The sequence below is a fragment of the Carassius auratus genome, unplaced genomic scaffold (assembly GCF_003368295.1).
Source record: "Carassius auratus strain Wakin unplaced genomic scaffold, ASM336829v1 scaf_tig00215811, whole genome shotgun sequence".
Taxonomy (NCBI): domain Eukaryota; kingdom Metazoa; phylum Chordata; class Actinopteri; order Cypriniformes; family Cyprinidae; genus Carassius; species Carassius auratus.
In genome coordinates, this window is record NW_020528253.1 from 22,352 (window position 1) to 42,104 (window position 19,753).

A 19,753-nucleotide genomic window follows, 5' to 3' on the forward strand; every position below is an offset into this window, starting at 1 on the left:
CATACTTAATCCTACCCAATATCTAAAATGAACTAAACAGCTACCTTGCTAATAAATAATAAGTAGCAAATAAGGAGTTTATTGAGGCAAGTCACAGTCAATGGTTTGATAGTGGCGAGGATTGGACCTTAAAATAAAGTGTGACCATTTAAAATGCAGGCTAACAAAATTAGCTAGTGTATATAGGTTAATATTACTGTTGGGGTGTTTCAATGTGCTTAGGTACTTTCCTGATAAATAGGTCCTGTCATCCACAATGCACCTGCTGAGAGCCCTTAGACAACAATGATTCTGGGTGATGTCCCTCCACTGCAACTAAACCTGAACCTGATATAACAGAGAAACGCAGTAATAGAGATTTTCACCATTCACAAATGGACATAGACCTCACAACATTGATTATTATTTCATTATAGCACCACATAGTATCAGAAGAAAAAAAAAACTGCTAGAGCATGTATTTTGATGCCTAGTATCAAAAGGACAATCACACAGCAGTCATTTTAAGTTGATCATCTCCATTTTTAATACAGGTGGTATGAAACAAATGCAACAACCCTGTTTACACTTGGCTTCTCTCAAACGTCCTTTTGGTATGGAGGGGTCATAATGGTGGATAACATGATCCTAGCAGTAACTGTTAGATTAGAGAGAAGGACTGTACACAATGCAGGTCACTGGATATGCGACAAAAACTTAAGGACAGATATGCAACAAACAGATGAGGAGGGGAAATCATCTTCGAACGTTACATGCACCAACAACCCCCGAGAAAAGCTTGTCGTCTTTCCCCTGCGGTTGAAAACAGTCACACGGATGTCACAGATACTGAACACATGAAATCAGATCGTAGAAAGGCCACTGATTTCACCTTTTTCTAAAAGCCTGGGTTGGATTTCAGTACGGGATGACCAGACTCACGCAATAAAGCCATTATCTGCTATATCCCCCTTGCATCAACCACCCCCCACCCCCGAACCTCTATTAATTATTTTTTCGTTTTCTTCTCTGTAATATACTTTTCATTATTTACAGGGATGTACACAAAATACACTTAAAAAGAGGATCTTCCATTTCTTCGCAATAAAATGTCACAGGACGTTTAGTATTGTCTCTTTTTTTGTTTGTTTGTTTGTTTTGTTACATTCCAGCCGAGAGCCATTCAAGAAAAGTAAATGGAAAAATACTGAGATCAAAAAACACAAATGGCGTGGTTCTTAAAAAGGGGGCGTGTTTAAGTCCTGTTTGTGCAAGGATGCAGTAGCCTAATTCTAATGGAGGCAACTCAAGGGCGGCTAGTTGGAGCTGAAGTGACAGTCAGCATTGTCAGTGACTCACAATTCCTTTATGTCTTTTCTCCACACTCCAGCGTAGGATATTTCTGTTAAGAGCCTTTTAGCTTTCCCGAATGACAGGTCTCTGTTGATTGACAGGCAAGTAAAAAAAAAAAAAAACACTGAGTGTCTGTGTGGTGGGGCAGACAATATAGAAGTGATTGTTCTCATATTCAGCATGTTATTTTCATTTAATCTTATTTTTTTAATCAGCTATATTATCATCTCCATCTGGATCTTTTTGTGTGTGTGTGTGTTTCACAAAAAAGGGTGGTGCGCTCCCTGCCGGGGGTTCAGGTTCTCCCACAGATGAAAGCAAGGTAGGTGTGAGTGAGTGTGTGAGTGTGTGTGGGCCTGACTCTAGAGGAGGCGTATTTGTGTGCAGCTGAATCGAGGATATTCACGTCAGTTCAACAGTCACTGTGAGAATAAGTGGCAGGAATATCAGTCCAAGCTTGTGCAAACCAGGAGCTCCATCTGAAAGAGTAAATAAAAGTAATTAGTATTTGGCAGGAAGATGCTTGTCACATATTGGTCATAATCCAGTTTTACTTATATCCTCATCTTAAAGGGATAGTTCTTTCTAAATTTACATACACTAATGTCAATCTAAAAATGTATGCTTTTGTTCTCTGTGTAAGCTCCCAAAATTACAAAATAAAGCACTAAAAGAGCTTAAAAAAAGTAGTTCATATGATTTGTTTGTCATATATTCCAAGAAACATAATATCTTTGTGTGAAATCTTTTATTTATTTATTATTAATTCTAAAACATCTGAACACACACACACACACAAAAAAATCATTCATGCAAATCATTATGCAAATAGCTTAATTAAATATTCAAAATGTTGGATATCATTATACTTGATGTTATTGATGTCCAACCTGTGGAATATTTAAGAGCTGCATATGTCATATAGACAATGTTTATAGTGATTTATTTATACTGTTTTTATTTTATTTTATTTTTTTTTACTGTAAATTGTCTGGAACATAGTTTTTGTGCACATGGATTAAGAACAACGTGAGTAAATAACTGTTGAATAAATTTTATTTTTAGGTCATATATCTCAAGCATAAATGATCTGGCTAATAAAGGAGCAAGCAGAGCTCCTTACTTTCTGCATTAGAGAATGTAGTACAGTAGGCGAGAAAGCTGTATGAGCGAGCTTCTTTTCTCAAGTACTTTGCTGTAATCGTCTAATGCACTCTAAAAGGTTTGAACGAGCTGTACAGTGTTGCTGGATCACTGAGGCCTCAACTTTCATGCATACTACACAATGTTCAATAAGCACTAAATGATGATGGCTGTCGTAAGTATTATGAGCAATGCTTCTTCAGTGCTTAAGTTATTTTATTACCATCTCTCTCATTTTCATTGACAAAACAAGTGGTAATATATAACATTACTTCTACTTTTATAGCTTGTATGGGTGTTAGTGCTATAATTAATATAACATTAGTACCACTTTATACCACAATATGATTTTTTTTTCTTTTATGGTTAAAACTCAATGTTCAATGTGGCAATGTTCAAAATGGAGCACAAGGATATCACAGCACATTATACAGTCCACAAAAAAAGTAGTATAAATATATTTAAAATAGTATACTACGCTGTTATTACATTACCTTATGACCTGTCACATGGAATTCTTAAATTACCTAATATTAATAATTATTTTTTAAATAAAATATCATACATATTTATATTGATAAATATTTTTTTTTTATATCCAATTTTGTGTAAAAACATTTTTAAATCAGTTCTATCACTTTGTACTGAAAATCGTAAAGGAGAAAACAAATTGCAGCGTGGCGTACAGTATTTCACGCATTGCACTCAGGATGCACACTGTACTTTATATTTTGGCAAGTTAATTTGTCCATCCATACAGAAATTAAATATTAAAAAATATTTATGTAGAGTTCTATAGTTGTTTGGCATTCTGAACATAACCAGCCTTTTTAAACTAAAGAGTCCAGCAGGAGAATTATAGACTTTAGGCCATCTGTGAGCACTAAAGTCTTTAGGGTGTTATATTCGAGAGGGTGTTTGAGATTCAGACACATGTCAGACATAGTGACCTCCCGAGGCCTTGTTCTACAAGCCATTTGACTTGCATACGAGGGGCATCTGAAGCTAGACTCAAGATCAGCGCTCACGCTGACCTGATTCTGTCCTTGCTCTCACACACCTGCCCTACCTCATTTGCATATTCAAATTTACATCCGTAGATGCGGTGGTACACAGGAAAGAGATGCGGTGAGGGTTTTTGGGTTAGGCGAAAGAGAGATAATTAAAAAAGGAATAACAGAAAAACATAAGAAATAAAAAAAGGCAGAGGATTCCTTCCACCCTTCTGCCTGACAGTTCTTCATCTTTACGCCGCCTTCACACTGGCAGTTGAAATCAGCTCCATAATACAGAATACTCCCCCAGTGGACGTCGTACTACACCGCTGAAAAGCTTCGGAAGCGAGGAGAACAAAAATGGCGGAGAGATTAGAACGACTGATATTGTCTGTATCTGAATGTGCATGTCAGGTCAGCTAAATGTGATATAGTAGTATATAGGGCTGCAACAACCCTGCACTCGAGCGAGAGAGACCGAGTGTGTCCGAGAGCGGGGGGCACGATATTTATTTATTCATTTTAATTGTATTAACTGCCCTTATAATGTTAGAAAATCATGAAAATAAAAAAAATGACATGACAACTTATCGTTATAAAATCATTACTTATTTTATTAAAAGTTATGAATTCATGTTTGTTTATCAGTACCATAGCAACACCAACTTCCACTGGAATTGTCGGATAGGAACCGTCCGTAGCCTTTGCAAGAGTTAATTTTTGAACGCATCCGTATGACCAACGGACACGATTTTTTCCGCACTGCACTCGTTCGGACCCCGGTTCGTAGCCATTCGCATGCGGTCTGCGAATCTCCATAGGAAATGAATGACTTCCGATCGTTTCGTAACCGGTTTGGTAGCTGATTTTAAACTGCCAGTGTGAAGGCGGCGTTACATATGAGTCTCTAAGAAATTGTAAATATGCCAGCACTGAATGTATAAAACAACTTTAATCTATCACTGAATAACATTTGCTGTGAATGTGCTGGTGCATTGGTAAGTGATGGCTCACTTCTAGTTTTAAATGGTGAAAGCAGCAAGCCCTCGGAAGGCACAAGGCCTCTTCAAAAGAAGGAGAGGACGGGCGGAGACCAAAAACAATAAAAACACAGTATGTAGTAATTTATCAAACTACAATTTGGCAATTTGGCATGCTTTTGAAACACATAGTATTACAAGAGACCAGTTCCACACATTGCACTGCATTTATATATAGTATATTTTATAGAATATGTAATTCTATCAATGTTGTCTAGTTATCATCTTGGAAATTAATATGATAATTTGGCATCCAATTTGGCATAAAACGGGCTTAACTTTTAAAAATAATCAGTCAAGGTGACACTAGAGGAAGTATGCAATAGAGTTGTCACATGACCTATGCTGTATGTTGTACTTATTGCTTGTTTGTTGCTTATTTATTTCAACAAGTGATTATCTCAGCAATAAATACATTTATTTAATCAAATTTTCTCCCACCCCAAAAAATATATAGGTTTTAATGTCTGGGCAAATATTCAGTTAGTGAGATATAACTTTTGGTTCATGTGTCATTCTTGAAATGGAAGAACATTTTGAGTGCAATGCATTTTGGGAGAGTATTCCGACCTTTGATGAATCTCTGTCATTTTTAAAAACTTCAGTTGTGCAATTATAGCACCCATAAGAGGAAAACACTGGGAACGGCTCTCTTGTAATTGTTAATACATCAATTAGACTTCTCAAACAAGAAGCTGCAAAAAGCTCACACAGTCAAGGAATCTAATCAGAGGCGTTCAAATACTTACTGTTCGGATTCTGTGTGTTTTTCATCGGGTTTTCTGCAGAACAGAGAAGAGGAGGGGAGTTGAAGATTAAGAGATGGAGAGGGAGAGAGAAGAGCGTATTCATATATAATACAAGAGATAACCATCATAGGTTTTTGGTCTAATGAAGGATGAAAATCACGAGTCTGTTAGAGACAAGACTAGAATTCCACCAAAGAGCTATTAGCAGCCAAAGTTCATAAGTTCACTCCTATTTTTGGCAGGCTTCAATGTTAAATCTGCCAAAGACTGGAACCTTTTGAACTTTGAGCTCTCTATGAACGCTCAGATGAGCAAACTCAAAAAAAAAATCCCCAAATCTTTTTCAAGAATACTCAACCGCCCCCTCGACTGATACTGTAGCAGCAAAAATCTATTAACAAGATCTGACACTGCAAGCTTCCTTTCTCCTAAATGCTCATCTTTGTTCTTTAATACAGCTGATGGGCTCTAATGAATGGCTATTGAAACCGGTCAATAGTAACCCAGTTCAAATGCTCTTAATCACTATTCTCCTCTTTGTGCCACCCGTGTTGAGACCCAAAAGCACAAGGATGTTTTGAATGAGATGTATGATGATGCGGGCCGCACTATGCTGTTAAATAGACATTAACGCTCCTCCACATGCACCATTCCTGAGTCGTCGTCCTCCCCCACAAAAAACATTTTTCACCAAATGGCCTCCTGTACTCCGCCCAACAGTTTGTAGATGGTAAGAAGAATAGGCCTGAAGAATAGCTCTGATGGACTGCTTATCCTTAGTTTATAGCATAATGGTCCATACAACTCACCCATAAACACTGATCAATTAAATAGCTATTCACTGAAAATCTTGACATCCACCTGCACATTTAAATCATTTTCTTTTGAGGCTCGTTTTATTCAGTTAACAAAGCCAGCATACAATCTTGAATTTAATTTCCTCATTGCAGTGGTTGACAGTTCACTCAGAAATTATTGAATGATATACAGGATGTACAACATTATGGACCACTTTAATGATGCATTAAAGGTACTTTTGCATTCTTTTTTGAGTCCAGGTTTGAAAGCTTTAGTTGCAATTCATTGTATTATGTTAATGGATTATTTAATTCACTGAGTGAAGTCTAGTTATTTTCTCAGAAATTTAATTCAACTTTGTGTAAAAAAATCAAAAAACAAAGTTTAGGCAAATATTCAACTTTAGTTAAACTGGACACCATGGACATCTGGTTGACCACCCCTGGTGTCACCCCAAAATTTAATATGCTACTACTTAATTTTCTTGGTTTAATCATACTGTAAAGAACATTTATTGTAGCCTTGAACTCAAGGACATGAAGTGTCTGGTGTGCCACATCACACTTCATCTCGTCCGGTGTACCTTCCAGACTGTAACTCACTCTTACTCATGGCACACGTTAATTTTCTTACAGAATGAAAAACATTGCAGAGTAAAGAGGACATAGACAATTGTTATATCAACGTTAAATCTTTTTCTCCGACTGCTGGTTAATCAGATGATAGAAATAAGAGAAATAAGATCTGCTAGACTAGCATTTGTAGTTACAATAAGAATAGCTAATGTAGGGTATTGTGAAGTAATCAGCAATCAGGTTTTATTAATGCTTTTATATGCCAGGTTGGAGTTATACACAACATACATGGTGAACCGTATTCAGCTTTTTGTCCTCAGTCTTGGCTGTCATTCAGATTATACAGAGGAGCAGCCGACTGTCCTTCATCTTCCAAAACACATCTTTGATTAGATCTAGGCTCACGCTATAGGCAGATCTCTCATAAACCCTGACAGCCACGAAAGCTCAGGGGGGAAATTAGTCCAGGGGCAACGAAACACACACACACACGCAACAGCGTCAGCATACAATCCCTTTCTAACGTCAATGAAAACAAAGCCAAGACTTAGTGGGCACAGCATCAGTTTCAGCAGCAAAGGATGGCTGGACAAAACCACAGGGGAATGAAACGGTCACACAATCAAACGCAAAAGGCAATTTTTCTTTTAAAAGGTGTAGAAGATTTCATATTTGTGCTAACAAAACACAATATCCATTAAGGAAAGACATCTTGTGACCCAAAAATTACAAAGGTACTGCAGATTTGACCGTCATGTCTTAATGAATCCATCTATCTTTAATGTCGCAAATTTCCAGAATAATTCGCCTTTCCTGTTTAGTTTTAATAAATGTCTTTATAGGTAATATCAGGTTTTATTTTGCACTTATGAAATAACGTCATTTTTGTTGACTAAATTCGGAGTAAACTCCACTAAGATTGACAAAATACTGATTTAAAGATATTGACAAAAAACAACTTCAGTAGAATACAATAACACAATGAGAAACAGAATTCAATAAACAAAGGCATTTAATTATTACATTTCAGATAGAAATGGCAGTTACCGGTAGAGCTACTCACCGAAAACAATGAGGCGTATGTGTGTGTCAGTAGAGCCCAGTGGATTCTGGGCCGTGCAGCGGTACATGGAGCCATTGAGTTCTGCAGGCACTCGCTCTAACACCAGTTCCTTCCCATCTCTCTCAGCACTGTCGTCAAGCAATCTGCTGCCTACCCGCGTCCAGGTGAACAGAGGCTCAGGAAACACCTCATTCTGGAAGTAGTGTGTACGAGCGTGTTTAGTTCACAAGAATGTGTACATTAGGGGGAAAAGGATAAAAAAAAAAAAAAATCAGACTGAAGCCAAAGATACAGAAAGTGATGTACAATGTTTAGGTACTAAATCAGTTATTAACTTATATTTGATTTCGTTTTTTCAATTTATTGGATCATAAATTGTGCATGATTTATCCTACGGTAGGCTATAAAAATATTTGAAGAGTTTGGTTCCAATAAATCCACTGAATCAATATGAAAATTATTTTTTAATATTGAAACTGTTGAAATTGAAAATACCCAACATAGTAAGTTGACCCACATACGACAGCCTCTGAACTTGGTCAATACTAATTATATCATAATCAATACTAATATATAGACACTGGATTAAAAATACATTCATCAGTCATCATTTTCAAAATGAATTCAATGGCTCATCTTGTTAATGCTATAAAAGGCACGGTAAGTCATTAAGAAACATGTTATATTATTAATAATATAAACCCATTTTAAAATAAATCTTATAAATAAATAAAAATAAATAAATCGATACTCAATACCTTTCCGTTTTGGAGAAAGGACAGAAAATATCCAATACAATATTATATGGAGACAATTAAAGCATTTCTTTTTATAGACTTTTCCAGGAAGAGGAATATAAGGGGTTTGATGGTCTTTGGGGACAATGAAAAAAAAAAAACACACCAAACACGTAGTCCACAAGAGGCAAAAGAATATCAAGTATTCTTATACGCTTATTTATCATGGTGTAGCATTGTCTGCAACTATGCCTGGAAGCCCACTAACACAATACATAATTTCATGTCTATTTAAAAAAGTACTTGCCTTATAATACTTGTGAAAGCTCAGTATAAGATCATCTGATTCTACACAAGAGGACATGTGTGATAAATCCCCCAAAAACTAAATGCCTGAGCCAAGGCTACATCCCGATTTATTGTAGATCCTGTTTCCGGGCATGGGAGAAGATATCTTTCCCCTGCCGATCAAACCAATCTACCCATGTTCTAGGTGTGATAAGTGACTGGCTGGCACAATCCATCTAACTTCACAAAATCATGTGGCTTGTCTGGGTGACCTCTGATAACGGCACATTGGAGAGTGTGGCTTGGCTGTGTGTAACTGGACTTCCACATTCACACCATGACAGCAGTGAAATGAGTTTGCACTTGCTGGTGGAATCAGGTCAGATCCAGATAAAAATATCCCCCATGGCACTCGCATGGTTAAAGTCATGAAATGACAGTAAGGCATCCTCTTGGAGAGCAGCGCTGTACTCTATACAAATACAAATGTTAAATTAGAAAGGAAAGAGACACCAATGTGACCCTATTTGTTGGTGTTTTAACTAGAGTCTGAGTAAACCAAAGGGGATATTGAGTCTGTTTTTTGGTATTGTTTGAATATCAGGGTAGTATTTGATTTTCTGTGCTAACATTTATCTTATCTACTTGTGAAACCCAAGGCCTTGGAGCAGCTAAGGATAAGGGAGACATTCTTCCAAACAAATCTCCATTGGCTTTAAAATCCTCTGAAATCTTTTGTTTAAATATTAAGATCCAAACTGGATTTATGTCCACCGTCAAGCCTGTTTATGGTGACCATTCCTCTATTATTTAAAGGTGTACTTCAAATAGGCAAAATGTGGGTGGAATAAACACACATATCTGCCAGACAAACTGCCCATGCACCAACCAACTCCCTTCTCTACTAAGGTAACTCAATTGTAGTGCTTTAGCAATCCAAAAACCCAAAATAATAGGGCATACTTAATGGAAAATCCATTTTTAGATGGTAGCTATGCTTTGAAACATGGGTTCTAGCTGGTCTGAATCAGACCAGGCCGGTTATTAGCTGGTCTAATCTGTCACTAATGAGTTTAGACAGAGATTGTTGCCAATCTAAATGGTCTACCAGCTTGTACCAGGTAATGACAAGTGCTAACCTGCAAATAACCAGTCTAAATTTGCAAATGACCAGTATCGACCAGCTAATGACCAGTTTAGGCCTAGCTAACAGCCTGTGTGAAGAACCCAGCTATACCTGGAATTTCCAGGAGGAATAAAACATAACTACTGTAAAATTATTTTACATTCATGTCACAAACAAAATAGCGTAAAGTAGAATCAGTGATGATAGCATATCGGGTCTAATTTCTTTCCACCTTAATGCCATTGGCTAGACACATCTCTGAGTCAGTCCTGTCACAAAGATTGGGCAGATCACCATTAAACTGTTCTGTGTTTATATGCTGGAGAAGATTTTTTTTTTTTTTTTTTTAGCTCTTGGCAGACGGTGATAGTTACACTGAGACAATCTTCTTGCTTCTCTAGGCCTGTGGAGCCGACGGACTATTGAAGCAAGTATAAATTTGCCGTAGTTGACAGTAAATCGCTCCTAGCTAGCTCTGTGCTCGCACCTGTTTTGCTAGCTAGTCTGACAAGAAAAACGAAAGCAGCAAAATCCCTGAAAGCTGCAGTGAAATACATCAACAAACAGCTGATTTGTTTTTTAATCAGACGCTCTTATGCCTTCTGGTGAGAATACCAAACAGAACACAAACACAAATAAGAAGAGTTTAGCATTAGCAAAGAGAAGCCTAATGTTAGCATAATAAATCAACTTGCCTTATTTCTGGGAATAGTTCTTGTTAAAGCATATAATTGATTAAAATTATCTTCTAGGTCAGTTTAAGTGTACTGTTTCTTAAGTTATACAAATTAGTATTTTTTTTTTTTTTTTTTTACTTATCGTAACAGATATTTTTTTTCTTATTAAACACAAATGTAACAGTTCAGTCAGATTTTATGCTTAAAAAAAGACAAACACTATTTGCCAACAAGGAAAGAAAAATAAACTAGAAATTGTACATAGTTTCGAGGTTGTTTTTACATATTATTTAGATATTTTTATTGGAATTTTTTTTTTCTCCATGTTCTGAAACATCAGTTATTTCCTTTAACAGCTAACAGCATGCAAACCAGATGAACAGCTAAAATGGAACAAATATGACCCATGTTATCATTTAGCAATTTTATGGCAGTTTTTCATTTTAAGAGATTTATTAAATGCAACACCGCATTGTTTATTTATTTATGTATTTTTTCATTTGTTCTGTGTTTCATGGAAATGACACTGAAATATAGAGTGCCAACAATAGAGAAATCAATCGGGGGGAAAATAATCGCAGCTTAAATGGTTTTTCATCCAAAGAGCATTTTTGCTGCTCAGTCTGAGTGTCTGTAGACCATTTACAAATGCAATTTGATTGAACTCTTATCTTATCTCACCCCCGATATACGTCTAGTACATCCTAATATCCTTGAGTGCTCAAGGTCTTTTTCTTTTCTTGTTCTTTTTTTTTTTTTGAGTTGCAGCCTAAGTGCTTTTCAATAGATCATTTTCAAAGTTTTTTTCTCATGACCTTTGAAGGACTTTGAAAACCCTCGATTTTGATTTCATAGCAACTTACATGATTGAATGGTTTGATTTGTCAGATGCAGTGCACCCCGCCTTGGACAGGCTGAACCATTTGGATTGATAGCTCATGGATAGCAGTACCAGGTCAGAAGCTGACAGATACACGTGTTGTATTGCACACTCTGTAAGAATGGTCACTATAGCCGTATATCACACAGGCTTAACTGCACATGTGGGACAAACCTCCTCCTATCCAAAACTGAACTTGGCCCTGGTTTCATAACCCCCATGGACTTTACCACCGGAGATCCTACCTGGAAACCTTGGACGGTGATGCGAACCGTATCCCCTACCTTTGCCCTGGCAGGTGTTATTGAAAGCTTGGGGCCTTTAGGAGCCGCTATGAAAGGAAACAAGAGAAAACCCCTGTCAGTTTTAAACATTAAAACTAGGAATGCACTAGAGCAGATACTGTGCTCCTGTATTCGTACTCATACTCATTAAAATTTTCAGATACCAAAAGTCTGATACCACACAGCATTGTGAACAGTGCTGCATCCAGACGAAGAGACAGACAACAGAACAACAGAGGTTTATGAAGGTCTATGAAGTACATGTATGTAATTAATTCACAGCCTGTGTGAAATGCGCTTGGCTATATGTGTCTCTGACATTCTGTACCAATGCAATTGGTACATGCACTGTGAATGTTTTTCACTTTGGAATCGCAACACAGTTCTGAAGTCAATGCAGGTTTCAGATTATAAAAAATTAGATTTATATTTCAGAAAATAATTGTTCATCGCTGTGCATGATTTCTCTAATAATGAGTGGTTCCTATATTATTACAGAAAATATTTTTTTATTACAATACTGTGCTGCTGCAATGGAGATGCTTCTTTTGTGCTATTAATTAAAGATGGAAATAACATTTAGCAATAAAATAAGCAGTAAAAGTAATACAAGCTTGTACAATACATTTAAATTGGCATAATTAAGTATGAAAATAACTGAAGGAAATATCTGTTTGCTAAATGAAACCAGCTACATGATCATATCTTTTTGGTTTCGAATCTGTTCCCAATACTTTTAAAAATGCAATGAAAATACAGGTATCAGTAAGAACCAAAAACAAAAGAAAGAGTACTGGACTCGTTCTTGAAAAAGTGGTCTCGGTGCATCCCTAATCAAAACAATACTAGTACACCAGCACAGTATTAACAGACCAAAGTCACGGCATTTGACTTGGAGGTCAACTTGGGGATTCTCAGTTTCCTTTATTGAAATTGCTGAGGAGTATTTATTTCCCAAGAGGGACAAGGACCTAAATTGGGTAGACATTCATTACTAAAGAAGAAACAGAGCGTGCAAGGCAAGCGGTGGAGGAAGTAAGATAAGAGAAACTTAGAGAACTAATTCCCTTGTCTTGTGTGGACCGAATCTCCCAGATGGTTTTAATTTGGTCTCAGAGAATGGCTGGGATGTGATGAAGGAAAGGAAGGTTAAAATATCATATTTTGACCTTCTCAGGCACTGGGGATTTCTCTTGTGTGCTCAGGGGAAAGATAAGAAAGTGATTTTGTACATGTCTAGAAAGTGAGACCATAAGTTCCTCAAGTGAAACTTCCTCTATTTAGCCGTATGAGCTAGGCGCTTTATAGCAGCGGAGTCTGGGTGTAAAAAAGCTGGTCCTGTGTGGTTCTGCATCGTCTACCATGATTACCAGGATCCAGGATTAACCCTGAGAACCATAAAATAAGTTTTGTGAGCCATATGTTTGCGGTAACACATAATTTCAAAGCAAAGCTTTGTAAATGTAGATTAGACTTGAAATTATTCAAAAATACATCCCACTATGGCCTTTCTTTCAAACCTTTCAAACGGCTAATGCTACGCTTTGGATCCTACAACACATAGAGATAATCCAGCTACTGAGAACTATGTGAAACAATGGCTAATCATGCTTTTACCCATCATTCAAGCCACAGAGTGTCCAGCAAAACTAATGAGGCATCAGGCCAGTCTTAGTCAGTTTAATGATTACCCCCTGGTGCCGCTTAATGGATTATGATTTCCGCTCTCACATTTTTTAATGGATCCTATGAATGTGTATTTCACACATAAATCAAGTTATAGCAGGACACTACACCACATACACAGAAATCCTCTTTTGCCAGCTTTCTTATTATGGAAATGATCAGGGATATTAGCGGTCAGGCTTTGCAGAGAGGAGAAAGAGATGTGAAATGCAATACATGAGAGATTAAGAGCTTGTCAAGGCATGAATCATGACTCAATGATCCATCGATTTTCCTTAAGAAAACAGGTTAAAAAACAAAAGGAGACCTTTGATAGTGCCTGTGTTCTGACAGAGCAATGGGCAATCAAGGTGACCCTGCCTTTCCCGTACCAAGTAGATGAATTAACGGATCAATACGTGGATTGCCCAACCTAAGCCCTAACCACCGGAGCTGACAAAAAAATTTCACTGAGCTTGAAGTTTTCTGTGGTGCCAGATAACTTTTCTGCCATAGCACCTTTTTTGTAAGCATTTTGAACAGAATTAGCCTGAGAAAGACTAGCTTGCTGTTGAAGAAAGGTGATGGCCAGATGTCTGGGACCAGCTCCAGGAGGAGCATTTGGTGACCCATGTCATCGCCTGTGATTTTGGCTGCAAGTACTGTAACTGATGAGCCACAGAGCTGTTGACTTTTTCATGCTTCACTAAGGGAGACAACTACAAAGTCCTCAAACATTATAATACATAGTGTGAAAATTATAATGTGTTATTTTTAGTTGCTATACCAACAATGTCCACTAGGTACTATTCATGCTCCTTGTATGAATTGTAATGGACGACTGATTTGATTTTTTTTTATTCAAACAGCAATAAAACATTCTAGATAGGTTGTAAATGATTTTTTAATCAAACATAGCTACTAGAGTGTTGTTACAGAAACTTCATACATGATCATGATCATATTATCACATCATATTATGATCATACATGAAATTGACATTCATTTAATTTTTTACTGAATACTTGCAACATCAATCATAGATATACAAATATACATATTCAATTTATTCTCAATTTTTTTTATAAAAACTAGAAAAGATGTTTTGTCTGAATTATTGGCAGCCAAAAAAATATAAGAAATATATACTTTCGTGATTGTATATGTATGTATCAGCTTTTTGTAACAAAAGGCAACTACTTTTTTTTTTGCTAAATTTTCTTGTCACAAATTAATGAATTACTGTCACTACATAATTTTAAATATAAAACAGTGGTCAAATATAAAAAATACAACCTCTAAGGTCTCCAATGATATATAGTTTGTTCAAGATTAGTTTAGGTTTAGTATAGAATATTACGGTTTTAAATATGCAATGGCTTGGGCCCACCGGTGGGCCAGTGACACTTAAACAGTGTTATTACAAACCCGATTCCAAAAAAAGTTGGACTGTACAAATTGTGAGTAAAAAAGGAATGGAATACTTTACAAATCTCATAAACATATATTTTATTCACAACAGAATATATGTTGAAAGTGAGAAATTTTAATTGGCATGCCAAAATATTGGCTCATTTTGGTTTTCATTAGAGCTACACATTCCAAAAAATTGGGACAGGTAGCAATAAGAGGCTGGAAAAAATTAAATGTACATACTGTATAAGGAACAGCTGGAGGAACAATTCGCAAATTATTAGGTCAATTGGCAACATGATTGGGTATAAATAGAGCCTCTCAGAGTGGCAGTGTCTCTCAGAAGTCAAGATGGGCAGAGTATCACCAAATGCCCCAATGCTGTGGCGAAAAATAGTGGAGTAATATCAGAAAGGAGTTTCTCAGAGAAAAATTGCAAAGAGTTTGAAGTTCATCATCTACAGTGCATTATATCATCCAAAGATTCAGAGCATCTGGAACAATCTCTGTCAAGGCCGGAAAAGCATACTGGATGCCTGTGATCTTCGGGCCCTTAGACGGCACTACATCACATACAGGAATGCTACTGTAATGGAAATCACAACATGGGCCCAGAAATACTTCCAGAAAACACTGTCAGTGAACACAATCCACCGTGCCATTCACCGTTGCCGGCTAAATCTCTATAGGAGTTCAACTCTATAGAAGCCATATCTTAACATGATCCAGAAGTGCAGGCGTTTTCTCTGGTCCAAGGCTCATTTAAAATGGACTGTGGCAAAGTGGACAACTGTTCTGTGGTCAGAGGAATCAAAATTTGAAGTTCTTTTTGGAAAACTGGGACACCATTTCATCTGGACTAAAGAGGACAAGGACAACCAAAGTTGTAAGAAGCCTCATCTCTAATGGTATGGGGTTGCATGAGTGCGTGTGGCATTGGTAGCTTACACATCTGGAAAGGCACCATCAATGCTGAAAGATATGTCCAAGTTCTACAACAACATATGCTTCCATCCAGATGTCGTCTCTTTCAGGGAAGACCTTGCATTTTCCAACATGACAATGCCAGACCACATACTGCATCAATTACAACATCATGGCTGCAAAGAGGAAGGATCCGGGTACTGAAATGGCCAGCCTGCAGTCCAGAACTTTCACCCATAGAAATAATTGGGGCATCAAGAGGAAGATGCGACAAAGAAGACCTAAGACAGGTGAGCAACTAGAAGCCTGTATTAGACAAGAATGGGACATCATTCTCTAATCTGAGCAACTTGTCTGCTCATTCCCCAGACGTTTGCACACTTTTATAAAAAAGAGAGGGGATGCCACACAGTGGCAAACATGGCCTTTTCCCAACTTTTTGACCCTGGGCTTAATGTAATTTACCCAAATACAACTTGTTCCTGGATCACCATTCTTACACTGGTACCAAAATCTACCATTAGGTTTACTTATGCTTGCTAATACACATGTTCTTTCAGGACCAACAAAGGATGTATAAGTCCCTGGCTTTCCTTTCAAACTTGTTTGACCGAAACTTGCCAACTTTTCTTCTACTTCTTATGGTCCACCGAACCTCCAAGCCATTAATAACCCTGACAGAGAAATACGGTTGTTTGAATGCACACAGATTAATTCACACTCCCACACACAACCCACAACAAACATCTGCGTACTTATTATCAGTCTATTGGGTAGAGGAACTTGGCGTGCAGGCATAGATCATCTATCCTCTGGATGGGAGAATATAACTCATTCCCCTTCTGTGTTTTGCTGAATCAGTAGCACCTTCACCCATGCAAATCCTCACTGTTGAGCCTGGCTCAGCTTTAATTATGGAGAGGCACTGACTGAATCACTGCATATTTGGATATGACTAATAGACAGCCAAGTCAGGGCAACAAGCCCAGCCGTGATGCTCTGAGGTGAGGACAGCATTCAGAGAACACCGCCTCCACGGACCAACCGCATCCATTTAGAGTCTCACCTCATGAATATTCAGTGAATGTAATACAAATGTGAGTCACTGTCGAGATGTTTCTGTCTCATGTTAAAGATTTATGACTTGTAAATGCTCCTATGGCTAGTGATTAATTTTCTGACCTAGTGGATCACCTAGTGATTAATTTTCTGACCTAGTGGATCACCTAGTGATTAATTTTCTGACCTAGTGGATCACCTGTACTGGTGGTGTCATGATAGCAACTGGAATGAAACCTACTAGAGCAACTGCATACATACAATAATATATTCCAGTCTTATCTCCTAAAGTTATGGCTGCTGAAAAAATCAGCTTTGTCATTACATGAATAAATTACACACACACACACACATTTATAGGATTTAATTCTGACTTCAAAAATGGCTGTTTTGCACATGCTAAGCAAAGAACAAAGGAAACAAATACACCAATTGTCATGCATATGCAAGCATTTCTTCACATATGAGCTAACTGTTATCACTTGGGGCTGTGCCAAGCTCAAGCTAGGTTTGTTAATGTTTTTACATTTTAGTGCGATTCAATTAAAAACAACAACTGCACATTTTTGTTTTGTATTCTGTGAGAAAGAACAAAGAGAAGCCGAAATAGTGCTTGCTGTCTTCATTTCTTAAGTAACAGAGATGCTGTTAAATTAATGGATTGAAGGCCTTGTTAAAATATACAAGAGTTAGCAAGACTTCTCTAGGCCTGCACTCCAGCAAACTTACTTCTCTCACTACAGTGCAATCAATGATACAAAACCTTGCTTTCCTAGAGCAGCTTCAGATGCAAACATTCCTGCTCTCAAGACACACACACACACACGCACACACACACACACATATATAACTGATTTGATGTTGACATCATCATTTGTTAAATTTACACAGAACATTTTCACGGAAAATGTAAACTGTAAGGCCTACTACAAATGCAGTGAATTTACTAAAGTTAAAGTAAAAACTAAAAAATATTTTCTTATTTTATTATATGTAATTCAATGGATGCATCAAAACTAAAAAAAAAAAAATACATAACACTAGGAGTTAGAGTACAAAAAAGATTCACAAATGGTAAACTGATTTTATAAAACAAACAATTCTGAAATTGTAAAAGAATATTGTTAAAATGTTATGATGTTGATTGGAAACTAAAAATGTAACACCACTATGCATTATGCCCCTTTAAAAACATGTTCTTCATCATCTTGACTGGCTTTGGTATACTTCCCTCAATATATATTTCCCTATGAATCATTATTATGGGTAAATAACATTAAGCAGTCCTGCTAACTGAGAGATGTATGAATACACATACTGCAGTATAAAATTCTCTCCCGGCTGACATAGTTCTGTCATCGCACAGTACTCTATTTTATTCACTAAGGGATCTGTCTATGTCATTTAGCACAAACCAATTCCTCATGCACTGCATCCCATGATTCATTTTGGTATATCGTGGCTATATATGATGAAAGTTTACTCTGCTGTCTTTCTTTCCATTGGTTGCAATGATTATTTTATAAACACCAGGGAACTATGCTTCAGTGAAAAAATGAAATCACATCTCTCTCTCTCATGCTAAACGTTTGCAAAACAAGCAGATACTCTTGCGATAGGATTGTGATTTCTGTCTGAGCAGCCATGAAATGCACAGAGGGAGATCATGCTGGAGAATGAGTGAGTGAGAATGAGAACGAGAGAGAAATATTGAATGGAAACCGCATCAACTTCTAGATCATCCACACTTTCTTCGTCTTATCGCTGTTTTTTGTCCTTTCTTCATCTTTTTCTGCACTGCTCCTGCACTAAGTGAGAGAAATGTCTCTGTTTATCTTGTCTTGCGTCTCATCACTTGCCTCTTTCTGAGGGCTGATAGCAGAGACTACAAGTGAGTGCTGCCTTTGAAGTGATAATGGGATCGTCAGGCCATCTTTGTTGTAGCTTTAAAAGCAAAAAAGCCAAAAAAAAAAAAAAAAAAAAAAGCCTCTCATCCATGAAAATACAAAGGTATGCCAGGATCCCATTATTTGGCATTGTTGCGCCACGACTTTCATTACTTATAAACAAGTGAACGCAACAAGCCTATTTTACTGACACAAATACGAAACACAACAAAACATTTGGCATATCATTGATTTAGCGTCATAATGAGCAGAAGGTAGACTTTTTTAGGATTTTCTGTGAATTGCAATAGTGAGATCCAGCAACAATGCTGTCTTTGAGAACACTGCAAAATTCCCCTTTATGCTTGATTTCTTTAATTCAGGTTGACTCTTTCAATGACGTGGTTAAGTTAGCTCAATCTACTGCGCAGACAGCTCAATGAATTGGCCTGTCAATCATGGGGAGATTTTGCATTCTGCATTAGTAACTACAATCTGCTTGCCTGTAACACAATTAAGCAACAAATAGAAACCAGTGTTGGTCTCACTGCATCTGTCAGCTTGGGATGTAAAAGGACTCACCTGTGATCAGACGAGCGGAGGTGAATAATTAAGTTGAAGGTCAAAAACAAAGCTTTTACACTGACCTATTGATCTGCATCAAATGTTACAGCCAACAAAAGCAATACATACCCAGTGTGACCTCAGTCTGCATAGGCATGGAGAGAGCCGGGTGGAGACCTCGCAGCTAAACAGGGCATCATTATCCAGCTGTGGATTCAGAGTCCAGGTGAGCTTGGCCTGGACCAGCACAGACCCATCGCTCTGGGGGATTTGCATGTTGCTGAAGAAATACAGGGGTTCTGTGCTCTGAACCCACCGTGGGAACTCTCGGCTGACTACTGTCTCTGGGATGGTCTCTGTGGCCGGGCTGGGCTCTTGACCTGGCTGTTTGGCCATGTAGCTCCTCCCAGGGCTCTGTGTGTAGAGGCGTCCGGGCCTGCCCTCCGGACCCAGCAGAGATAGAGACTTCCTCAGCTTAGTGTCATCCAGATCTCTGCTGATCAGAGGTCTGGCTCCACGCACGCCAGCTGAGCCACCACCCTCGTAACCAACAGT

General features: G+C 37.6%; 1 pseudogene; it reads right to left on the reverse strand.

Annotated features, from left to right (window-relative positions):
* Nucleotides 1-501: 501 nt before the first annotated feature.
* On the reverse strand, nucleotides 502-19,750 carry LOC113095960 (immunoglobulin superfamily member 21-like; annotated as a pseudogene).
* Between the last annotated feature and the right edge of the window lie 3 nt (nucleotides 19,751-19,753).